General features: G+C 49.9%; 2 protein-coding genes across 4 annotated transcripts in view; one reads left to right on the top strand and one right to left on the bottom strand.

Moving 5' to 3' along the window:
* DOCK1 (dedicator of cytokinesis 1) overlaps positions 1 to 22,501 on the bottom strand; it is a 489,703-nt gene that overhangs the window by 226,316 nt on the left and 240,886 nt on the right. The gene's annotated exons all lie outside the window — the stretch shown is intronic.
* INSYN2A (inhibitory synaptic factor 2A) overlaps positions 6,282 to 22,501 on the top strand; it is a 58,082-nt gene continuing 41,862 nt past the window's right edge. The window contains exon 1 of the mRNA XM_046026754.1: positions 6,282 to 6,361. The gene's annotated coding sequence lies outside the window, so the exon portion shown is untranslated. The remainder of the gene's footprint in view (positions 6,362 to 22,501) is intronic.

Genomic DNA, 22,501 nt, shown 5'->3' with positions numbered 1-22,501 from the left:
TAAAAGCAAAATGCCTGCCTTCCAATAGACGGTAGCTTGCTACCATGTCGTCCATGATCCACAGCCCTGAGCAGTACACCTGAAATCAGCTGATGAGACCACCAATGGGTTGTTTAGGATAAATCAAAGACCACTATAAGACTACGTCACCATCACTGGTGCCCAAAGAACCTGAAATGGTCTTTGTGGTAAACATGGAACAGACGTATACAGCGACGGACAGCTAGTGTTCCTCAATGAAGAAAATGCGTCACGATCCCGAGATTCTACCGGACGAGTGTACAGTGCTATCCAAACACGCCACGGCGACGGCACGCCGCTACTCCAGGGACAGTTTTGACTCTGAAGTGTAACTGATACAGGGATGAGAGGAGGTAGAGCTAGTAAAGGTAAAAGATGACCCGCTCCAAGACACTCTTTCGTCAGCCTGGGCGTGTCATCTGCTTGAGGAAGACAGTGGTCTTGGCAGTTAACGTTTCGAGCCAGAATCTGACCCATGAGAGAGCCCCGCTAATGCCACGAGAGCCCGGAAGGGAGGGAGCATGCGGCCCTTCAGTGTAAACTAAATGATAACCTGTGCTCTTGAACGCTGCTCAAGTTCGCATCAGAACAGTGAGCCTGAGCGGGCAGCTGCCTTGTGGCATCCAGCAGAATTGGACTGGAATCTAGGCTTCCTCACTTCCGAACTGTGTGACCTTGGAGAAATTACCTAACGTCTCTGGTCTTCATCTATGAAAACAATTTAACACTATCCAGTTCAGGGCGTTCCGGTGAGGAGAAAGGGAGATGCCGAGCAGAGTCCCCGGCACCTCACGTTCTGTAGGCAGGAAACCAAAGTGGCCCGTCCCCATCAGACAGGTTCTGTGGCAGGAGAGGAGTGGAACAAGGGGGTTTTGCTTTCTTTTCCCTCCCCCTCTCCCCATCCTGCCTTCAGGTCTAGGAGAGCTTGGGTGTGGATGGAGGGCATTCAGAAACACTCACAGTACACAGCCTGCAGCCCACAGCCCACAGGAGGCTCTGTGCAAAACCTCAGGCCTCCCCTCGGAGCCCCCCTCCACGTGGCAAGCACGGGGCAGAGGGCCGTGGAAGGGCTGTCCACGGTCGACACCAGCAAAGTAGATTAGCAGAGCAGACACTGAAATCTGAAAGCAACTTTTATCCCTTCTTGACCTAATTCTGGTGCAAGGTATGGTTCTCCGGCCTGGCACACGACCTGCTGTGCCGTGGGTTCAGAGAGATACCGGTGTTACCAGAAGGGACTCAGAACAGCCCCTTAGTCTTCTCCTCCTGCGGGGAAGGTCCGCTCCCCAACAGGTCAGACTTGGACAATGGAAAAGCCCCCACTCACAAGATGAAGGTCAGCAAAACAGTCTCCCTGCTTCTCTCTCAACGTAGCCACCTGAAGGCAAGGAGGGACAGTTACTGACTTAGTGGGGGGCCAAAGCCTTTGAAGCCTTTGGGTTTGATCAGAGCCCTACTCAAAAGGGGCTCTAGGGTGGAAGGGGGCCAACCAGAAGCACAGGGTCCCTCTTCACTGTCTCTTCATGCTGCTGTCCCTGTGGTAGGATGTGGTAAAGGAAACCTAGAGCCACCTTTGTTCTCTTGAAAAAGAAAACCATTCCACTGCCTACAGATACATTAGATTCACAATGATGCATAATAGAAAACGAGAGATTTCAACTAATCTGTGCAATGTTCAGTTTTTCCAAACCAAATTGTATTCCAGGCCAATAAACCATCTCTGGTCGCTCATCACAGAAGGAAAAGAAATTCGGGATGGGGAGAGTCCCAGAGGCACGGGCCAGCATTTCAGAAACACAGCTCTGCTTCCCACCAGGAGGAAACACAGCTTTGTTGCCAGGACAATGGAAAAGCCACAGGCATGGGGCTCCACACAGAGGGAGACTCTTTTGCTCAGAAAGTCAGTCCAGAAACGGGAGCATAAACGCTTGAGCAGAACAGGACAAAGGAAATGATTCAGAAGGGCTTCTCTCAAGTCTTCCAGGCAAAAGATGAGGTCTGGCTGGAGCCCCTTTGCAGGATGTCTTGTTCTTGGAAGAGAAAAGAGAAGCATTTGGGTGTTACTGATCTCTCCCTCCAGGTTCAGGCCAACTGAGTTCCCTCTCCTTTGTAGGGGTGGCGTACAGCTGATCTGTGACCACTGCTTCGGAGCTGGAGGATGGAACCTGCCATCACAGACACCGGCTCACCTGACAGTCACTCAGGACAGTAAAGGACAAGGTCAGAACATCCTTTCCAGAGGGAACCCCACCACGGCTGCATGCAACAATCAAGGAGATGTTCGCGGCAGCCTGTCAAAGAAGGAGGTCCCAGGACTTAACTAGACGAGAAGTCTTATTGACATCAGCAGGGCCTGTGCGGACAACCTCTTTTCTCTTACCTAGGGATGTGGAGAGAAAGCAGCTTTGACGATTCTATGAATTAGCAATATAGCAAGCCAACTTCATTGACCATAAGCCAGTCGCATTAAAGGGAAGATTACTAGGGGGCATGTGTGTCGATGCTGCGAAGACAGCACGTCTGCCCAGACAGAAAGGAAGCGTACTCGAAAGACGAGAACATCTCAATGAATTGACCTGTATGAATACGGTATGTGACCACATAGTTCAATATACAGACAATCCATACCACCAGAGGTAGTGTGGCCCGGGCCAAAGACAACCACCATTCTGACATTTGACTTTTTTGCATTCTTGCAACGTCACTGAAATGAAATCCTATGACTACGACGTGTACTCTGGTGCCTGGCTGCTTCTGCATAACGTTTGTGAAGTTATTCCCATTGACCTGGTCCTTTCCCCTGATGGGTGGGACCCTGCTGCAGGAATAAACCCAGAAAAACGGTATCCCTTCTACAATTGATAAATACTGGAGTTATTTCCATTTTGGAACTCAGGTGGTCAAAACTGTTATGAATATCCTTGTCTGTCTCTGATTGGTACATTCTCGTCTTTTTAAAGGTGGAAACTGGGACCTCATAACTTAACTCAGCAAGAGGGTGGGCATCCAGCAAATCTCTGCGAGATACCTGCACGCAGCCAAGAAGAAGGCAAGAGAGGAAAGCCTCGGCTATTTTCTTAGTCATCTCTCTCGTACTTTCAAATCTCTTTAATTTTTAGGGCCTTCTGCTTTCAGGAAATCCCACTTTAAAAGTAGCTATTTCTCCTTTTGGAAGTCCATCTTTTTCAGCAAAAATCTGAATCAAAACCAATTTTACCTAATTGACCCCTACAACGAATCAACTCTCTACCAACTGTAACTCTTTTTCTGCAGAAACTGAACATAATGATTCATCCTAGACCCTAAAAACATGCATGTGTCTCATCTGTAAAAAATACTAATTACAATGCAGGGGGGGTGTGCAGGCAGGAAGACGGCATTCACGAATCCCTGTCTCCCAGGCCAGCCCCTCGCAGTGTTTGCTTTCAAGGTGAGAACAGGATGGACAGAAGGACTCATCAGCCTCACGCAGGCGGAACATCCCTCCACAGGCAAAGTTACAGTGAAACGTGTTTTCAAAGGTATTTACCCTTGTGATGTGGAGATTTGCAAGGAAAACACGGTAGACAAAAGATGACTTATTTCAAAACAGAGGGAGGATACCAGTGACGGGGATAACTGAAAAACAACTAGGAGTCTAGGAGACAACCAGACACCTAAAGATAGTCTTGACGATACTAAGAAGTTCATTAAGTTCTCCTCTTCCTGTAAGTGGGTTTTCTAACCTGCCACTCACAGTTCTTCTTCCTACAATCACGCATCATGCAGATCCCAGTAACACTGTCCCTGGAGCCATTTTCCTGGCAGCTCACACTGCCCCCCGTGGCTCGGCTCCCTCCTGCGGTGCATGCATTTATGTTTATCTGTTTTTACTCAGGGCCCCTAGAAATGTGGCTGCCCATTACCACCAGCACAATTTCAGTATTTCCTGGCAGTTGTATTTACAGTGACATGTTTAAGGGATGGAAGGCAGATTTCAGTTTTATGGATTAGCAATAAAGTCAGATTTACAGAAAGCTGGAGAAATCCTGGGCCCGCAGTGGCAATGGCACCTCCCCAGGGGACTTATCTTGGAGCGATCCCTGACAATGATCCCTTCCACCTGGCATCAAATGTCCCCAAGTCCGACACATCCCCAACATCAGGTCCCTTCCAGGCAGAACAGAGGGTTGTAGGTCTTCAGGCTACTCACGCATCTGCTGCTACATATCTCCCGCCAGCTCTCACCAGCACCGTGGGCCAGCCAGAGAAGAAAACAGGCTAAAAATTAGACTCCGGGATCTGGAGTAAGAAAAGGAGTGAGTAGACAGAGTTTGGAGACCCAGGTTCAGGATTCCCTTCCTGGACATATCTGGATGCCAGAGGACTGCGGACTTGTATCCAGAAGGAGGCTAAGAGGTAAGAGGGGAAGGAGGAAGTTTTAGGATGCTGTTCTTTTGGAACATTTGGACACGGTGCCCCAAGTACCACATAAAGACAAATAAAGCATTATATATAAAGAAATTTATAAAGAACAGACACTGTATTACGCACCCTGCTAGGCTCAGTTGAGCCCAGTAAACAAGGAACTAGCAATGGCTGGGTCCTGGGCACAGGGCTGGTGCTGCCGCAGGGACTGGGGGGGGTGGGCGTGGAGATGGGTGCAGGCGTGTGCACCTGCCTCTCTGCCTGAAGATGTGGTAATGGTACTTTCCCTCTTGTCCTCCCATTTCATCCCCCAAAGCATGCCACTGCTCTCGGGTCCACCATTTCTCTGCCTTCCTTGGGAATTATTCACACTAACGAGTACAGTCACTTCCAAGCATCTTCAATTAGAATGAACTTCAAGCTCCAACCCTGAGAAAACTTGAGGAGCTGGGAGACCTGTGGCCAGCTGGCTGCTTGGTCCCAGGCCCAGGCACCAGGGTCTGCCAGGAATCAGGGAGGCCAGTGGCCCAGTCGCTTTGAGCTCAGAAGACCCACTACCCATTGGTGGACCGGGTGGATTTGCCGAGGGGGTGGGGAATAGCTCCTTGGGCTTCCTAGATCTGTTCCTCTCCAATTGAGCTCAACTCTGCTCTGACAAAAAGGGCACATACCCTGTGGCGTCTGCAGGTGGGTGGTATGTGTAACACGGAGGGAGGGGCGTCTTGATGAGGAGAAGTGGTGGCACCAGCTCTGGAGTGCTCCTAATGGCCTTGGGCCACAGACCCAGGGGGTGTGGGAGGGCACTCCCACCTCTGTCCTCGCTACTCACAGCCGGCCTGCCTGTCAGTCTCCACTTAGAAATGCTGACCCTGGGCTGGACTCCGCAGGGAAACCCGCCCCTGACCCTGGCCTCCCCTAGGCAGCCATCCCCAGGTGAGGGGGCAGATGCCTATGCCCCCCGCGCTCCAGGATTTCAAAGCTACGCCGGGCTGGGCCAACTGGCAAGCTGGCAGCCATCACTCGGCGACCCCAGCGACCCCTCCCTAGAGAAAAACGCCAGGTTCCCGGCCCTCCAGCTGCTCCAGAGGCGGCTGGAGGGCAGACTCAACAAGTTCCCGGGCCGCGCAGCGCCGCCTGCAGCCCAGAAACCCTGAGGACGCGCCGCGGTAGAGCCCCGCGCGCAGGCGGCAGCCGCCGGCGGCTCCTTCCATCTCCTCCTCCAGCTCGGGCTCGGACGTCGGCGGGCGGGGGCTCCCCACTCCCTCCCGCTCCACTCCCTCCAGATCGCCCACCCCGCGCACGCGGCCCGCGGGGCCCCGCGCCGCCCCCGCCCCCCGCCCCGCGGGGCCCGGGGCTCCGCCCGCCTCAGTGCCAAGCCGGGCGCACAGGCTGCGGGCGCGCGGCTCCGGCGCCCTCTCCTCCGGCCGCCCGGCTCCGCGGAGTAGCGGGGACCCGGGGGCGGCTGCAAGGACTTCCCTCCCGCTCCCTCCCCCACTCCGCCCCCGCCTCCCGGCCCCGGCTCCGAGATCTCGCCGAAGACAATTGCAGTAAATGAGGACATCGGAGGAGCACGGAGCCGGGTGGCTGTGGCTGGCTCCGCCGCGCCGCCAGCGAGCGAACGCGCGGGCGTCCCCGGAGCCGGCCGAGCCTCTGCCTCCCCGTGCGCGTCGCTGAGCCGGGCCGGACGCGAGCTGCGGCGCGGGGGCCGGCCGGGCCGGGCGGGCCGGGCCGGCGGCGGTGGAGGGGGCGGGCGGCGGGCGCGCAGCCAGCCAAGTCCCCGGAGCCGAGCCTTCCTCCGCGCGAGCCCGGCGAACCTCGCCACGGATGCCCTGCTCGGAGTGCTCCGTGCCGCGCCAGGCTTGCCCGGGTCCGCGGCGAGACATGCCCGAGCCAGGCGCTGCACCGACCTCGACTTGTCTGTAAGCAGCCGAAGGTAAGCGTAGCCCCGCGTGCCCTCCTCCCGCGTCCCGGCGCCCGCTGCACTTGGCCGCGGGCAGAGCACCGCTCGGACGGGCGCCGACCCCGGTCGGGCGCTCCCATTCGCCCCCAAACAGGCTTCGTCAGGGACTCGGCGGCTCCTGGGGCCAGGAGGCGCCGGTGCAGCCAGGAGCGGACCGGGCGGCGGGCGAGGTTATGCAACTGCATCTGGCGCGGCCGGGTCGCCGAGGGGCGTCTGGCAACTTTGGCGACGGCCTGGGAGCAGTGGGGCTGCATGTCTACGCTGTCGGTTCTAGACAAACGCCACAACCTCGTGAGCGCCCGAGAGCCCTAGCCAGGCAGAAGTGGGGGATCGCGGGCGGCCGCGTATCCGGAACGTTTCGAGGTGTTTGAGTATTTCCCAAACTAGAGCGAACTGGCAAGTGCGGCTGATTAACTTCGGGGGGGATAAGTCCGAGCAGAGGGGCCCTGCCGCCTGCCGCCAAGGAGAGGCGCGAGCAGGAGCGAAGGCAGATGCCCACGTGAAATACCCATTTCCTCCCGTGGCGCCAGGGCTCGCTCGGGTCTGCACTTTCCCGGGGCTGCGGGCGGGGGTCGGAGTCCGCGGGCTTCGGGACGCGTGGCGTCCGGTGTCAGCCCAGGACAGGAGTGGGAAACCAACCAGCGCTGCAGAGGGAGCAAGCGAGCTTGCTGGAGGGCGAGGGCAGGAGGGAGGAGGATGCCTGGGGTCTGCCTGGGGCTGGGGCCGGCGCCTGGAGCCCAAAATCAAGAGCGAGAGTCTGCGTCTTGCTGGTTCATGCTCAGGGTTCCCAGCATCGCTGGGAAAAAGAACCTGTCCCTGTGACCTCAGCATTCTACTACCCAGAAACAAGCCACAGGGAGATGGAGCTAGTGATAAGGGGATGCCAGGCGTGGGGGAGGAGAGGCACCTCTGGAGTCAACCAGGGGAGAGAATCAGTGCATTTGTCTCATCTACAGAGCAGGACTTCCACGCTGACCCCTTTCCCTCTGCAGGTCTGTGCCTGGGGGCTGCAAGCCCCATTGGGCCCCAGAGCCAGAGGCGGCAATGAGGCAGTTTCATTTGACCTTGTCTGCTTAGGTGCTTACGTTCTGCAGAAGCATGCCGAGGTGAACTGGCCAGCGTGGGAAGGAACTTCGGGGTGGCCCTGCCTTGGCTCGGAAGCCACGCTGTCATTCCCCAGGCTATAGCTCAGACTAGCAGAGGGTTGGGGTCCGTGCACTTGGATGTCTTCCCTTGGACGGACCTGCTAGGGGTTACCTTTCCATTTGCCAGTGGGGGCCTGTCAAGGTTACAGCGATGGGGACTTGATTGAAAAATACCACCCGAATCACCTGACCTGGGCCATTCCCAGCCAGCTGTACACGTGTGAAAACGCTCTTCCGTGATTAAGGTTATGCTAGAGATGAAGCAGAAAGTAGCCACCATTTCACTTTGCGGAGGCAGAAAGCGCGGTCTGTACTATTCACTGTGCTATTTATTGCACTCATATCCTGTTGAATGTTACTTTCCAAAGAAAAGTTCATATTTATCTTTGCCATTTTTTTTTACAAGAAGGATTAGCAAATGGGCACAAGCAGCTCAAAGGGAAAATGGAAGCCCTGCCATCTGCATGCCTCAACAGATATTAATAATTTACTCCCCATGTTTACTACTTACATTAGATGGCACTGCTCCTCGTGATGGGTTTATTAGAGGCGCATTTGGATAAAAAATGTCTAGCACAGCTATCTCTAATTGCATGATTTTGCATAAATTAGGTTAGCTACGGAGAGTTTGTGCTTTTCTTCACTAAATTCATCATTTCCTTAAAGAGAGAAGGATGCTGTTTAATTTCTTTAGCTAAAGGAAAGACCTCTACTTAAAGACAGGATGCCCTTGAAACTCAAATTATATGCCTTTCAACTTACGACAGTTCTCAGGACTTCATCTTTTTTCTGGTGATGGAGACCTGGGGCTTCTACTTACACCAGGCCCATTACCCTACCGAGAAGCACAACTGCTGGTTAAGAGACCGGCTGATAAGGGAAACGCTGGAAAGCTCCACGTTTGCACAAAGAGCTGTCAAGAAGCCCGATGGAAAGTTGGATATGCTCATTCCCCCTCCCCCCCCCCCCCCCCCCCCGCTTACTTGGGGGCTTCTCTGTTCCACCACAATTATTTTCCCCATGGCAGCATAGAGAATTTTTGTCATGTTTCTCCCTCTATAGAGAAAAAAAGGAAAAAAAACTTAAATAAGCACATAAGTGAAAGGCTTGTGCACGAAAGGCACCAGCCGAGCAGGAAGACTCCTACACACTGAAATAAGCAGTCAGAAAATACAAATGACTCTCAGAACTAACACAGCTGATCACAGCCGAGCAGCTGGACAGATGTGCTCACTTAGCTAGACATTTGTATTCTCCGGGCTGTCCTAACCCGTGGCTGTCTCACTTAGAGCAACAGCTACGAACTCTCTTGTATGAGGAGCAGATTAGTTACTGTTGGGGACAGGCTGCTTCTCGGGGACTAATGATAAAGCAATCACAGCTACACCGCAGAGCGAGTCTGCGGACCAGCATCCAGGTAGGAAGGCAGAGGCAGGGTCGGTGGGATGTTTTATTCTGAGTCTCTGGACCAGCCCATCAGACAGCCGGGCAGGTGGGCGTCAAGGCTGCTGCTTAACCAGTCAGGGCCTCACCAGAAACAGCTCTCCTGTTTGAGGTAAACCACAGCCATCTGGGGAAGGTGAGGGTATTAGGGCCTCCCCAGACAAAACCGGCAGCTGTATTTTAAACAATTCCTTCATAAATGTGAAGAACCCTTCCCCACCGTAATTCCACTGAGACCTTCGTTTCCAGCCCAAAATTAGCTGACATAATTTATGAGGCAGATCCTTTTCAGTCTCCTCACATATTTGATTTTAATATTTCATAACATTATGGAGTGACTTCAATATTTTAAAGGAAAATTTAATATGATTGATATTACATGACAACACTTTTATTACCATGAAATTCGCATACAAACATTTGGATAAGTCTTTCTCCAATATGTGAGCTAACCTATAACATGAAGGTAGCAAAACGTCATAATTTTTAAGCCACTTATGTTAGAAGTTAATATATCTTCTGTATGAAGGGCAGACTAGAGGACTGGTACCAAGCTGTGGGGCCCCTGCCGGGATTCCTACAATCAAGTTATGGAGAGAGCATCTCATGACAAACAGTAAGCCACACGAAGCATAGGTCCAGACCTCGGAACCATGTACAATAACGTAGCCGCCTCAGATCCAGAGGCACTGAGGTGTCTTCAAGCAACCAAGAACCCTACCTCTCTGAGTAAGAGAAACCATAACTTCAGAGACAGCTCCTGGTTGCAAATAAAAATCCTGATAGAAACTCCGTAGGAGCTTCCTCTACCTTAAGTCATCAGTGTGGGTGTGAGTCAGATGCACTTCAGCCATCATTCAGAACACAATGGATGAGTCAAGGGACTTGGGAAGTACACAAAGATATTATCAAGAGACGAACCACTGGTCTAAATAAAAACAAAACACATTAACCTGAAGGCTCCATGTCTCTCTGCTAAGTGCATACTTCCCTCTCTTGTTGGGACACCAAAAAAATTAACTTGAACACAGAAAAGCAGGTATTAGGGACAAGAAGGAATCATGTTTCCCAAGTATAAACCGTTTTTGCCGATACCATATTTCAGAGGGATTTGGAAATAACTATCTCCCAGGTCATTACTCGAGAATGTTGCTTTTATGGAGCATGGATCAGATTATCCAAAGTACATACATCCCCAGGACTCTATCCACCACGTCATCTTGCTGTTAGGGAAGTTTGAGCATGGAAAGATCAGAGAGGGATCACATGGACAGCATATGTTCCCCTGAGTTACGCTAATAGAGCCATAACAGGGGCAAGGAAATTTTTTAGAAATCGTCACACCATGGCAGAATGCTAATCAAAGTTTATGTTGCAGTTACTATGGAAAATTCCAATTCAATCCTTAATAATGTAGCCTTGGGCATAAGATGAAATGCAGTAAACCACAGCCTACGAGAGACAAGAGGAGGGGGCTGTGGGCTACCACGAATGAAAGTGGCTCTCTCCTCAGAAGTCCGGAGGGAAAGACGAGGGAGGGGAGGCTCATGGTCTGGGGCCTCCTGCCAGCTGCCCCGCTGAGGAATCACCATGGAGATATATCACAGTCACATTCAACCTTCATGGAACTGACCAGTCTTTGTTCATGTTTCTAGGTCATTCCAGTGGTGATGTGGGTCCCTTCACCCTGGTTGTTCCCAGGAAGTATCCTGTGTGGGACAATTTCTCACTTCTCTGTCTTTTGCATATGTCCTTTGTGGTTAGACTAAAGTCCTCAAATCATCTGTAATTCACTTTCATATTAAGCGACTTTCATGTCCTGGGAAGTGTAGAGGAACTATAAAATCTGGGTTCTGAACATGGGCAAACACAGGAAAGACAGCTGACAGGAAGATGGTCTTGTCGACAAAGGACTGCTGGTTCATGGAAATGTACTGAACACAAGCAGCAGCGGCCAAGGCAGCGTGTGAGTGTCCGAAACCAAGTGACAAGTCCTCAAGAAGCTCCAGGCTAGGAGGACGAGGTGGGAAGTAGAATCAGGAGAGGACAGACAGTACTCTTGGAGGTTCCCAAGAGAAAGCAATGCCCTGCCCGGGATGAAGGCTGAGACCGGACTCCTGAGCCCAGCACTGACAAATCCTAGAGCTGACGCCCAGGTGCCGGGTGCTGAGAGCAAGAGATTAGTATGGGGAGAATGAGAAGTGACACTGGGCAAAGGTGGAGGAAAAGGGATCAGAGAGTTGAAGAACCAGTTTGAGGAAGAACCAGCAGGACAAGAGGGGCCTCTGTTCCCTGGCCGTGGGTGACCACTGGGTACGTGGAACAATAACATACATGTCCAGAAGACCGAGTCTTGCTAGCTAGAGACGAACCAGAGACCTGGAACTGGAGACCAGTTGAGAGGGTTTAACAGGTGACGATTAATTGGTATCATGGGTGCCTGGTGGCACTAGAGATGGGACCAGCTGTGAGAGAAACAACCCGCGTGGCAAATCTCTGTAACACGGCAATATGAAGAAGGGATTAAAGATGGCGACACGGTGGTGGGTGATCCAGATGGAAACAGAGAAGTCAGGGAACCAGCAGGTTTTGGGGAAAAGATAGGCTTACCACGAGAAAAGTTGAGTTTGAGTTTCCAACGAGAAATACTACTTTAAAAAATACTATAGGGGCACCTGGGTGGCTCAGTGGGTTAAAGCCTCTGCCTTCCGCTCAGGTCATGATCTCAGGGTCCTGGGATCGAGCCACGCATCGGGCTCTCTGCTCAGCAGGGAGCCTGCTTCCTCCTCTCTCTCTGCCTGCCTCTCTGCTTACTCGTGATCTCTCTCTGTCAAATAAATAAATCTTTAAAAAAAAAATACTATAACAGTAAAAAGATTTAAAAATTTGTTTCATCATCTTTCACTTCTTAGAACATGAGGAATACTTTCAAAGAAGAGAACAATGGACCAAAGGATTCAATACGGAAAGACATTCTTACAGAACTAAGAATAGTAGTGTCTAATAACAGATTCTTAATAAATATTTAATGAGGCTATCAGAGAGTCAATTTTGTTGGAAATTTGGGGACTCCAGATTGGACAATAATTTTTCTCTTCCACTTCAACCTGTAACTTTCTTGTAGTAGTCATTAAGAGGAAACACCTAAGAAGGTGGTAAAAGGAAGCCTGCTTCTAGAAATGGACAGTCCTTAGGTGTGGCCGCACGGTGGTGATTAAAGAAAAAGGTATCAAAGATTTGGGTTTTTCTACCACCAAACTCAGCCTTAGAGTTTTCCTTGGTAAAAATTCACTTGGGTAGAAGTTGAGTCTCTAAGGAAAGAATGTGTTTAAGTTCAATGGCCTAGTATTAGAGTAAAAGAAACAAATGAAAAATGAGAGATTCTAACTTGCCTCAATCAGACAGATCCAATGCTCTTATACCCCAAATGCTGACATTTTTGATTGGAAGGAATTTTCACTAGAGCTTTTACCAAAATACTGGAGGGCTCAGTAGGTCAAGCCCAGATGGCCAGACGACGCCCGTCTGCTTCTCAGCGTCGACCTCCCAACTCGATCTGACATCATGACATCAACTTCATTGATCTCCGGGGCAGGCTCCTTGATTTATCACTTCTTGTTTATCAGAACCGCACTGGTGCATCAAGACTTGCTCTTTGTCTTGTTTCCTTGTGGGAATCACATGGCACCAACGACCAGTGTCCTGTTACTTGTGCTGATGAGACTCGCATGGCTCAGAGCAGCATGGACAAGAATCACTCCCAGAACAGGGCATGCCACATGCAACGGTAGAGAATTTGAAATTTTAAAAATGCTGAAAAGGACACGTTCCTCAAATTTCAAACCATATTTTTCACTTGACTTCTCTGGTCACTGAAGAGCCCAACGGTAACTGCATTTTTCTCCCTCCCTCGCTGGGTGTTTGCCTTAATGGTAGTTGTCAGCGCTATGGCTTCACAGAACTGGTTTCCAGCCTGAAGGTGCTTGGTTCTGGTTATTTGTCTGTGTCCATATATGACGTCCACTCTGCTTCAAGCGTACGGCCACATTATTTATCGTGTCTGTGAGATTTGCTAGTGTTCCAAAGATACCCAGGGAGAGGGTGAATGGTGGAATTGACTACGTGTTTGGAATGCTGGATCGGTGAAAAGACCACCGGGTCTTACTGGGTGGGGGGACGGTGGTGGTGCACAGGGCAGGCACGCGGCCCCATGGCGCAGGGTCAGCAGCTGATTAGTGCAGGACGGACTGTCATCCGGGGCTCCACACCTAACGATCATGCCCTCCATCCGCAGCAGCAGCAGCACCCGCAGGACCACACACGGAGGGTTTCAAGGCGGCCACCTACCGTGCCCTGGTCACAGACGGGAGCCGTGAGAGCAGCGTCCAAGCGAAGCTGCCTGCATGTGCACTCCCCGCTCAGCCAGGCGCGTCTGTGTGGCCCTGGGCACAGGCTCACCTATCGGTGCCTCGACTTCCCCTCCTTTATACAAAATGGCGCCGTCTCCTCGACAGGGTGTTTGGAAAATCCGACGCGAGAACGCGCATGGAGTAGGAGGTGGCGGCGAAGCGGAGCCGACACCACAGAAGGGTCGGCTCTGTACCTTCCCGCCCCCAGACTGTGTGACGAGCTCCGGGCTCTGGGCTAGGTCCAGGAACGGCCAGAACCCAAACTCAGGCAGTCGCTGTCTACACCGCCATTCCCAAGGATCATGAGCCTGCACAGGCGGGAACTGCTATGTTCCGAGAAGCCTACAGTGTGTGACTGTGCCCAACAGGTCATCTTGAGTGTCGACCCAGCCCCACTCACCATCTGATAAAATCCTACATGGAAAACCCAAAAGTAAATCATCTTCTGAAAAGACCGGCAACGTACTAGTAACTGGTCTCAAACCCCAAGTCCATGGTTCAGAAGAGCTGCCCCCAGCCACGGAATTCGTAGGAAGGGACAGAACTCTAGATACTTTCCATCCCGAAGCAGAAACATGCAAAGAACAAAGGTGTGACGACGCCTTACTGTTCCTGCTCGTCTTGCAGCTAACCTGCCAGGGGGTCATTCATTTGGACTCCGCCATCCAATCGGTCTACATGGCAAAAAACAAAAGAAAACAAAGCACCTGTATTTGGTACCCTGACAAGGTCACTAACTGCCCCTGTAGAATGTGAATCCATCCCCACTGCTGCCCCACTAGCAAGGTCATGGAAAAGGCACGCTGCGGGCCACGGCCCGGCCAGTGGGGGCGATCAGCCCAACACCTGGCTAAGCCACAGGTTCGCTGCAGACCACGTGGAAGGGGCGGTGCCCTTTGCTCCCCTGGGACATCACTGGTTCTTCCCTTCATTTGGTAAAGACTTGTGGGAACTTTCACATCCCACGTGTTGCTCTGTGCTCTAGCAACCTCAGAGCAGGAAAGAGAAGAGAATGAGGGGTGCCTAGTGGTTCTTCACGGATGAATTAACACATTGACCTCTGCCATCCTGTTTGCAGGGCTCCATCCCCAGAAGTTCTGACTGACCTGGACTGGGGTGGGGACTCATCTATGTTTTCTGGAAAGCCGGGCTCAGGGTTAGAGGCCTTCAGGAAGATCCTATCTCCCTGCTTCCTGTGGGAGCACAGTCTCCCTCCAGAGCCTCTTCTACATAACTGGAAATGCTTTGAAAGACAAAACAAAACAAAGGAGCCAGAACTTGTAAAAGGTTCCACTTCTTTAATGCCTGTGCTCCCGCCTACAGCTTCAAGGAAGCCAAAGCCTAGAGGGGTCACTTCAGGTTTGGAAAACTTAAGTTTTCCTTTTGAAAAGTACTCTGAGGGTGCTGATGTGCGCGGAGACTTGCTTCCTGATCAGCTGTCCTGCTCACTCGCCGCGCTGCTAACTTCTCTTATGAACCTGCACAGTCCATTCCTATCGGCCTTTCACTCCCTTTCCCACGTCCCTGGTGAAGGAAGAGGCCATCTGATCCAATGAGGTACTGGAGAGATGAAAAAGTAGAAGGAGAATACAGAACTATAAACTGAAGATGGGATTATTCATGAGATAACTTGCCCTTACCGAGTTGGGGGGTTCCTAGGGCAGGAGGCCGTGTGCTGTGCTGCCTCAGAGGCCTAGCCAAGCCTGAGGAGCTGTCCGGCTCCGATCTGGCTGGGATGAGAAGGGGCAGCTCCAAGACCTTTAGAGAATGCAAAAGCTGACAGCAGAGGCTTTCAGTAAACAGCAAGCAGATGTGATGCGATTTACTGCAACTAACTTTCCCGAGGACCACCCTTCCTCTCCCGTGTCTGTCTGCATGGTTATGACCCTCCCATTCCCCTCTTGCTCTCTAGCTCTTCCTAGTTCTCCATTCCCCTTCTTCTCGATGTTCATCGCAAACAAGACATAATGGAGAATTCTACATATTGATCTTATTTATTGGGTATAATTTTAGATAGCAGGTACTCAATTCAAAGTAAGGAGACATGAAAGTTATTGATTTTGTTCAAAAGCGCTGTGCCTAAAACCCCCTCTGAAGTAGCTGGACTCCCTGGGGTGCTCAGGACCCTCCGTGCACCCCCTGCCCCGCACTTCCCCCCCGCCCCCCGCCCATCAATGGTCCTTCTCTACAGCCAACACCAGAGTCTAATTAGAAGACGAGATGAGCGAAGACTCCAGACTTTAAACTATTTCTGTCGTCCCAGGCACTTAAGTTTTTCAGTTAAGTTCTTCATGAGTTTTGCCCCAGCTCATCCCGCTCTGGAGCACAGAGCTAGGTAACGTTGAGACCTGAAGGACTGTACTCCCCAGCAAGTCCTGTTTGCTACGACGCAGACATCGAAAGGGCCCTGCAGCACCGCATGATTAAACATACAGATGGTCTTGAACAACGTGGGTCTGAACTGTGCGAGTCCATTTATAGGCAAGTGGGTTTTTTCAGTCCAGTACTATAAATGTATTTTTTCTTCTTTATAATTTTCTTGATACCATTTTCTTTTCTCCAGCCTGCATTATTGTAAGAATATAGTATATAATGTATATAACATACAAAATGTGTTCATCGTTATCAGTAAGGCTTCTGGTCAACAGAAGGCAATGAGTAGTTAAGTTCTAAGGCAGTTAAAAGTTAAAAAGTTAAAAAAAAAAGCTAAAAGTCAAAAAGCACATTTTTGACTATGCTGGGTTTAGCGTCCCTGAGCCTCATGGTGTTCATGGGTCAATAGTATACACCATTTCTGAACCATACATTCATTTTTGTGAGTGTCTGGGTCATCTCTATCTCTTCCATGAGCACAGAAGGAAAGTTTAAGGTAATCCCGTATAATACTCAAACTCAAATAGTTATGCCAAGACTCATAAGATCAGAATCTCTGGACATGGTTTTACTTATTAACCTCAGAAAATCATAGCCTTCTCCCTTCCATTCATCTAATTCCTACCCAGATTTCACAAAACAGCCAAATTCCCCCTGATCTGAAGATCCAGCTTACACAGAAAGAATCCTTGGAAGCCACCAATACATCTCAAGCCTTCTAAAAAACAATGGGTAAGGCCCCACCTGTAAGGATACTGTGATGTAGATCATTATATTCTTACATCAGTTAGCAAGTTTCAAAGCTGACCCAGTTCAGGAGAAAGGAGGTGCGTCCAGGGGCCTCATCTACAATCACTTACATTTCTGTATGGAGAGAACCGACGTGCATCAAAGAAGACTGACTCATGCATTAGGCCTGCTCTTCAGAGTCCCCCGGGGAAGCACTGTGGGCTGTGCCATCCAGAGATGCATGTCTTTCCCCAGAACCTGATATGGTCCCGGGTCACCCCAGACATGCAGGTGCTCTTCATGTCAGTGAAGGCAGCAAGAGGACTGGAGCAGACAGAGAAGATAGGAATAGAACTGGACGATCACAGAGGCCATCCGGGGAGAGGAGGCTAGGGCCACAGTCCTAGAACATGAACCACGGGAATTGAAGACCCAAAGCAGGGACAGGCCATGGCATGTTCTAGAGACAGAGCAGGAACTGAAGCCTGGATGAGCAGGACCTGTAGGATGGGGGATGTAAGAATGCCAAGGTCAGGGTAGGAGCAGTGGGAACAGAAAGGAAGAAACCAAGAGGTAAAGCAATAGCAAAGAAAAACAAAAATCAGTAAGACCTACAGAAGACTGGCTTTGATGAGTTAAACTAGAGAGCAAATCAGACAGAGCACTGCCAGCACCCACTAGGGAGCCCTCACAACAGAAAGCGAGGGACTCTCCACCATCCTAAATTGGGGCATGGGTCTTTGGACCCCAGTGCAAGCCAAGTTCAGTCCTGCATGTAACACTGGGTGCCCTTGCTCCAGGCGTGGCCAACAGGAACATAGTAGCTATGTTTCTGGGTTGAGTATGGTCCACCTCAGGGTCGTAGGTCATGGCCCAAAGCCTCTTGTTAGGATTCTGTACCTAGACTCCTGGGGCCGTAATTCTACTACGTTTTGCTGTCTACTTAGAAATAGAAGCTGATTATAAGAAATGTTCATTTCTCCCCATCTGTAGAAAACTCCCCATCTTTACCGCTGTAGTAAACTCAAGACCTTGCAAACTCTATGGTTTATCTAGACCAAGGAAACACGGGAGATGCACTACAGTGAAAAGTACAAGGGGGGTCCATTCTGACTGTAGTGGATGGGCACTCACGTGGTCTTGCCAGAAAGACAGACCACATCTTCAACTCGAAGTCATTACAACGGCAGCGACTGGTTGATTCCACACAGAAATCCTGCCCTGGGTACCCCGAGATTCGACTTCGAGAAACAGCAGGGAAAACATATACTTTTTTGACATAGTTATTTTTTTGGAAAAATCAACGTTCTAAATTTAGCTCAAGGATATATCGTGAGTGAAAACATGCTGTTTATAACAAATCTATATGGTTTTTACTAATCAGTAAAGCAAAACAATCCCAAAGTTCCTTTTGCAATGTGCATGTTTTCACTCAAGATTCCCATAAATTCTAAGAAAGGGAGACCACCTCTTCCACATCCTGTCAACTCCGGTTTCCTAGCATCAGGCTCCAAACTACCAGCCGGTTGTTGCTTAATTACCTAGAACCATCCAGGCAGTAGAGCAGGAGGGACATTCGGCGACAGTAATCTCTACACATCTATGAGCTACATTCAAACAAGAGTTCTTACGTTGAACATCTTTTCGAGCTGTCCTGCCTCCTGGGGAGAAGAGAGGAGCAGGGAAATTAGTTCCTTTTACTAATCTTACATAGGATTTTGATGGGTTGTTGGAACCAGTTTTTCTGGACTCTCCGTGGACATTGTTAGTTAGCAGAGTTAACTGACGCAAATAAGTCGCTTCCTACGATGATGTAACATCTCACTCGGAGGAGGCATTTTTCCTGGTTGGTTTTCACCGACATCATAAAATTCTGCTAATTCATTTTTACTCAATTAGATTCCATTTGGACAAAGGATGAGCAAAGGTTACTATCAGTATAAGCCGAAGACCGAGGAACTAAGTAAATAGTGCAAAAATGAAGAAGGAGGTCTGGTTTGAGGCCATTTTCTGGTTTCTCTAACCCTCAGCGCCATACCCCAAGCATCCATGTACAGCATGGATGGTTCACGGCCCCTCATTAGATGGTTCCCCACTCATCGGAGACAGGCCAGTGTGAGTGTGGGACAACAGTGATTTACTCTGTGTGGCTGGAGTCATCGGCGACAGGTTTTCTGTCGGTGGCAGTGTGTTTTCTGAAATCGTGGGTATGCATGAACGGGGGACCTCCTGCCTAGGGTGGTTTTCCTTTGGCCTCAAGCCTGCATCGAAACTCCGAGAGTGCCCCTTTTCCCTCCTTCTGACTGGATGCCCATCCGTTCTTAATGACGGAGGCCTCTCTGCAATCTTCCACAAGGGACCGGGCTGCGACCTGGCCGTTTCCTCGCACAACAGCCTCCTTCCTCGGTGCCCTGTCTCGGAGGGATGTGTGTTTTCACTTTGTGACCCCATTCCAGCCCTCTTGAATCAGTGACCTTTGAAGAAGTGAACAAACGTCTGGAAAAATACCATTTCAGTATATTAAAGGAAATTAAACGGGATAATGAATCTAACTAAGGCACAGTCCAAAATCTATAGCAGTTAGCTCTGCCCCGAGGAAGGGAGGACTTCCACTTTGGAAGAATCAATCAGTGCCTATAAAATAGGACTAGAGTTAACTATTTCACAACACAGCTGAGTTCAGTTAATGGCCGAAATACTGTCTTCCCTTCCTTTCCCTCCGGGAAGCTGAGCGTTAAAAGAAGGGTAGGTTCGAGGTCCCCCTCCCCCGTCCTGACCAGCCTAATGCTCAGGCATTCCCTCAGCATATGGAATAAAATGCTGACCCAATTAATCTTGAATTCCAGCCAGCATCTGTGACTCCAAGGTGTCTCAACAGCGGGAAAGCCACTAGAGAAACCAATAGGATCTCACAGTCCCCTTCCAGACTCATGAGATTGCTTGGCCAGCTCTTTTGCTCTCTACCAGGAAGGATGGGACACCAGGGGGCGTCTTGGCGAGACCAGTGCACTCACCAGCCCTCACCATCAAGTCTGCTGCCCCGTGCCCAGTATCATCACCTCCCTGGGGCCAAACCAGAAACCTCAGTTTAGGAACGGAGCTCATCCAGTGGAGAGTCTCCTGTCAGCTCTGGGGATCCCAGTTTAGTTCAGGAACTAAATGCAGAGGATATGCCAAATCCATTTTCTATCTAATTAAAACAGAGGGCACATCTCCCAGCCACGAGTTTGCTCATGTACTGACCTATCTTCAGCGGAACACCCCTTCTCCTAGGCAGTCCGTGCACACATATGTACACACATGTACACGCAGACACCGTCTACATACATACCACATACGCAAACACCGTCAATGCTCTAAAATTCATCTTCTTTCTTTATTCAAAGCGTCCCCAAAACAATAAAAGATGACCTTTGGGAGATGGCATGTACCCAAATCTAATCATTTCTGGGTTTTTCTTCTTTTGATCCAAGTGTTTATGCTTTCGAGCGGCCTGATCCTGTCATCCTGCTTAAGGAGTGGCCTGACAATGCCCTGCTTTTTTTGTAATTGGCAAACAGTAATACCGCAGCTCCCCCAACCAAAACCGGAAAACAGAAGGGAAGATGGATCTCCCAAAACGCACGATCTTAATACCACAATGATGACCATGTTGGTTCATTTTCCTCCAGTACAATTTGGGAGAACACTTTCTTTCACTTAACATGAGTTCATAAGTGTTTTTCTACGATCCTAAATAATCTTTATAATTATCACTTTAATGGCCACACTGAGTGGATGTACGCCATCATTTACTTAACCGTTTACCTATTGTTAGGCTTTTAGTAGCTGCCGCTTTTCACTCCTTTAAGCTGGAAAGAACATTTTTATATAAGCTATTAATTTAAAGCAGCATGCAGAGAGAACTCTCCATCACTAATCTAAAAATACAGGGTTTATATATATACTTACAACTCACATTTGATTATGCACTTTAATTGGAGGGTAATTAAGACATCTGCATTCCGAACAGCTCCTCGACACCAGCTCTCCCCGAGCCAGACGGGCTCCACCGTGACTCGCCAGAGTCACCTCAAGACGGCACAGTCCAATGAATTCCAAAACACAATTCGCATATGAAAAATAAACTTTATGAACTCCTGCTGCTTCAGAGCCAAGAGATTAACTCCAAGAACCAGAGCCCATGGTCCTCGGAGGTGACAGGGCCAAGGCGAGCCATCACTGAAAATGCCACTGTGGCTTCCTGAGGGGTCCAGCACTCCCGACAGACCTCACCGCATCTGTGCCCAAGGCCAGGTGTGTTCCTGGGACCAACCTGGAGGGCTGTACACAACCTGCACCCAGACACCTCGAGAGAAACAGGCCAAGGAAATTGCTCAGATGATTCCCAGCCGTTGGATGCTTTGTGAAGTTCAATGCAGGGCACTGCATTCGGGCTACAGGTTTCCTTGGGCAGGGCAGGGGGGTCAGTGCCTGGGGTTTAGAGGGATGCAGGCAGTGGTCCTCCTCCAGCTGCGTGACTCGCAACAAATTACAAAAAAAAAAAAAAAAATGCAGCCTCAATTTCTCAATCTGCAGCTTGAGGGTGGTAAGAGCGTCTCCCCGTGAGGTTATCCTGAGGGTCAAGGAGGAAATCCAAGTGCAGTGCCAAGGATGCTGGCATTTGGGGAGGAAAAGAAGTACGTACAGACTGCACACCGACGTCACCCGGTGGCGTACGCACACTCATTTGCTGAATGAATGTTTGAAGGGATGAGGGAAGAACAGCCCCTCCCCACCCCAATAAACAGTAAATGAACACGCTGGACAGGTATAGCCCCTTAACATGACAGTAGTTCTTCGTGTCCAGGAAAACACCTCTAAAGCTTTAGAAAATGCCACCCAGCCAACAAAGGGGCACCGATGTCCATCTGAAGTCCAAGTAAACCAGGTATGAGGACCGTCTGACAACCTTCTGATCCATGGGATGAGGACATTTCCATTTCTACAACTTGAAAAACAAATACACCAGCAAACCACCCTGAGAAAAAAATTCCTCTAAGTATCACCATCATTTTTACTAATAAGAAAATGATTTTTATATACTTAGCAACTCCCTGTAAAACAGAGAAGAGTTAGAATTGCTTTATTATTATTATTTTGCCACTGGCAATTAATTTTTTTGATTTGTTTCATTCGTTTGATGGTTGGGTCCAAGATTCAGAATATCTTTCCAAACCAGCAGACTGATGTAAGAAAATTATTTCAGTGCAGTTCCTGGCAAATCGCAATGATGAATAGCATGGTAGGACAAACTTATTCAGACACACATTTTTCAGGAGTGGCAGGGAAAAGGCTGAAAAATTACTAGTAAATTGCTTTTTGTAAAAATGCTCTCCCTTTCAAATTTTCCCTGGTAGGAAGGTCTTCTGCAGAATGATGGCACAATACAGTCTGGCACAGCTGGCCAACAAAGGCGGCTCAAGAATGACTTTGAGAGAGGAGGGTTAGGATTCAATTCTCTCATTATACCCCCACGGCCCCCAGACCCATCCCACACCAGGTCCTTTTGTGTGCATCGTTTTAACCTGTCTTCAGCTCGGGTCATGATCTCGGGGTCCTGGGATCGAGCCCCACATCGGGCTCTCTGCTCTGCAGGGAGCCTGCTTCCTCCTCTCTCTCTGCCTGCCTCTCTGCCTACTTGTGATCTCTCTCTGTCAAATAAATAAATAAAAAAAAAAATCTTTAAATGTCTGTAAAAGATACGTACTATCTGTCCTTAGCAGGCGTGCTGTATCCCACCCACTCCAGAATCTCGTCCTCCCAGCACGGAGCCAGGAGATGATATGGCTCTGGTCTGTTCGTTTCCTTCTCCAGTCTCTCCAAAACTGCCCAGTATTTCCACTTCCAACTTAGAAAGGCCTGCAGCTATCCTCAGCACCCAGTCAAGCTCTAAAAGCCAAAGAAGACTTATTCTCTGTCTTCTCCGGACTACCTACAAGAGAGACCATTTTGGGTAATTCTTTCGTCAGACA

Source organism: Meles meles, chromosome 13, assembly GCF_922984935.1.
Source record: "Meles meles chromosome 13, mMelMel3.1 paternal haplotype, whole genome shotgun sequence".
Taxonomy (NCBI): Eukaryota; Metazoa; Chordata; class Mammalia; order Carnivora; family Mustelidae; genus Meles; species Meles meles.
The sequence above is the reverse complement of the archived record's forward strand: the minus strand, read 5'-3'. Positions and strand labels throughout refer to the sequence as shown.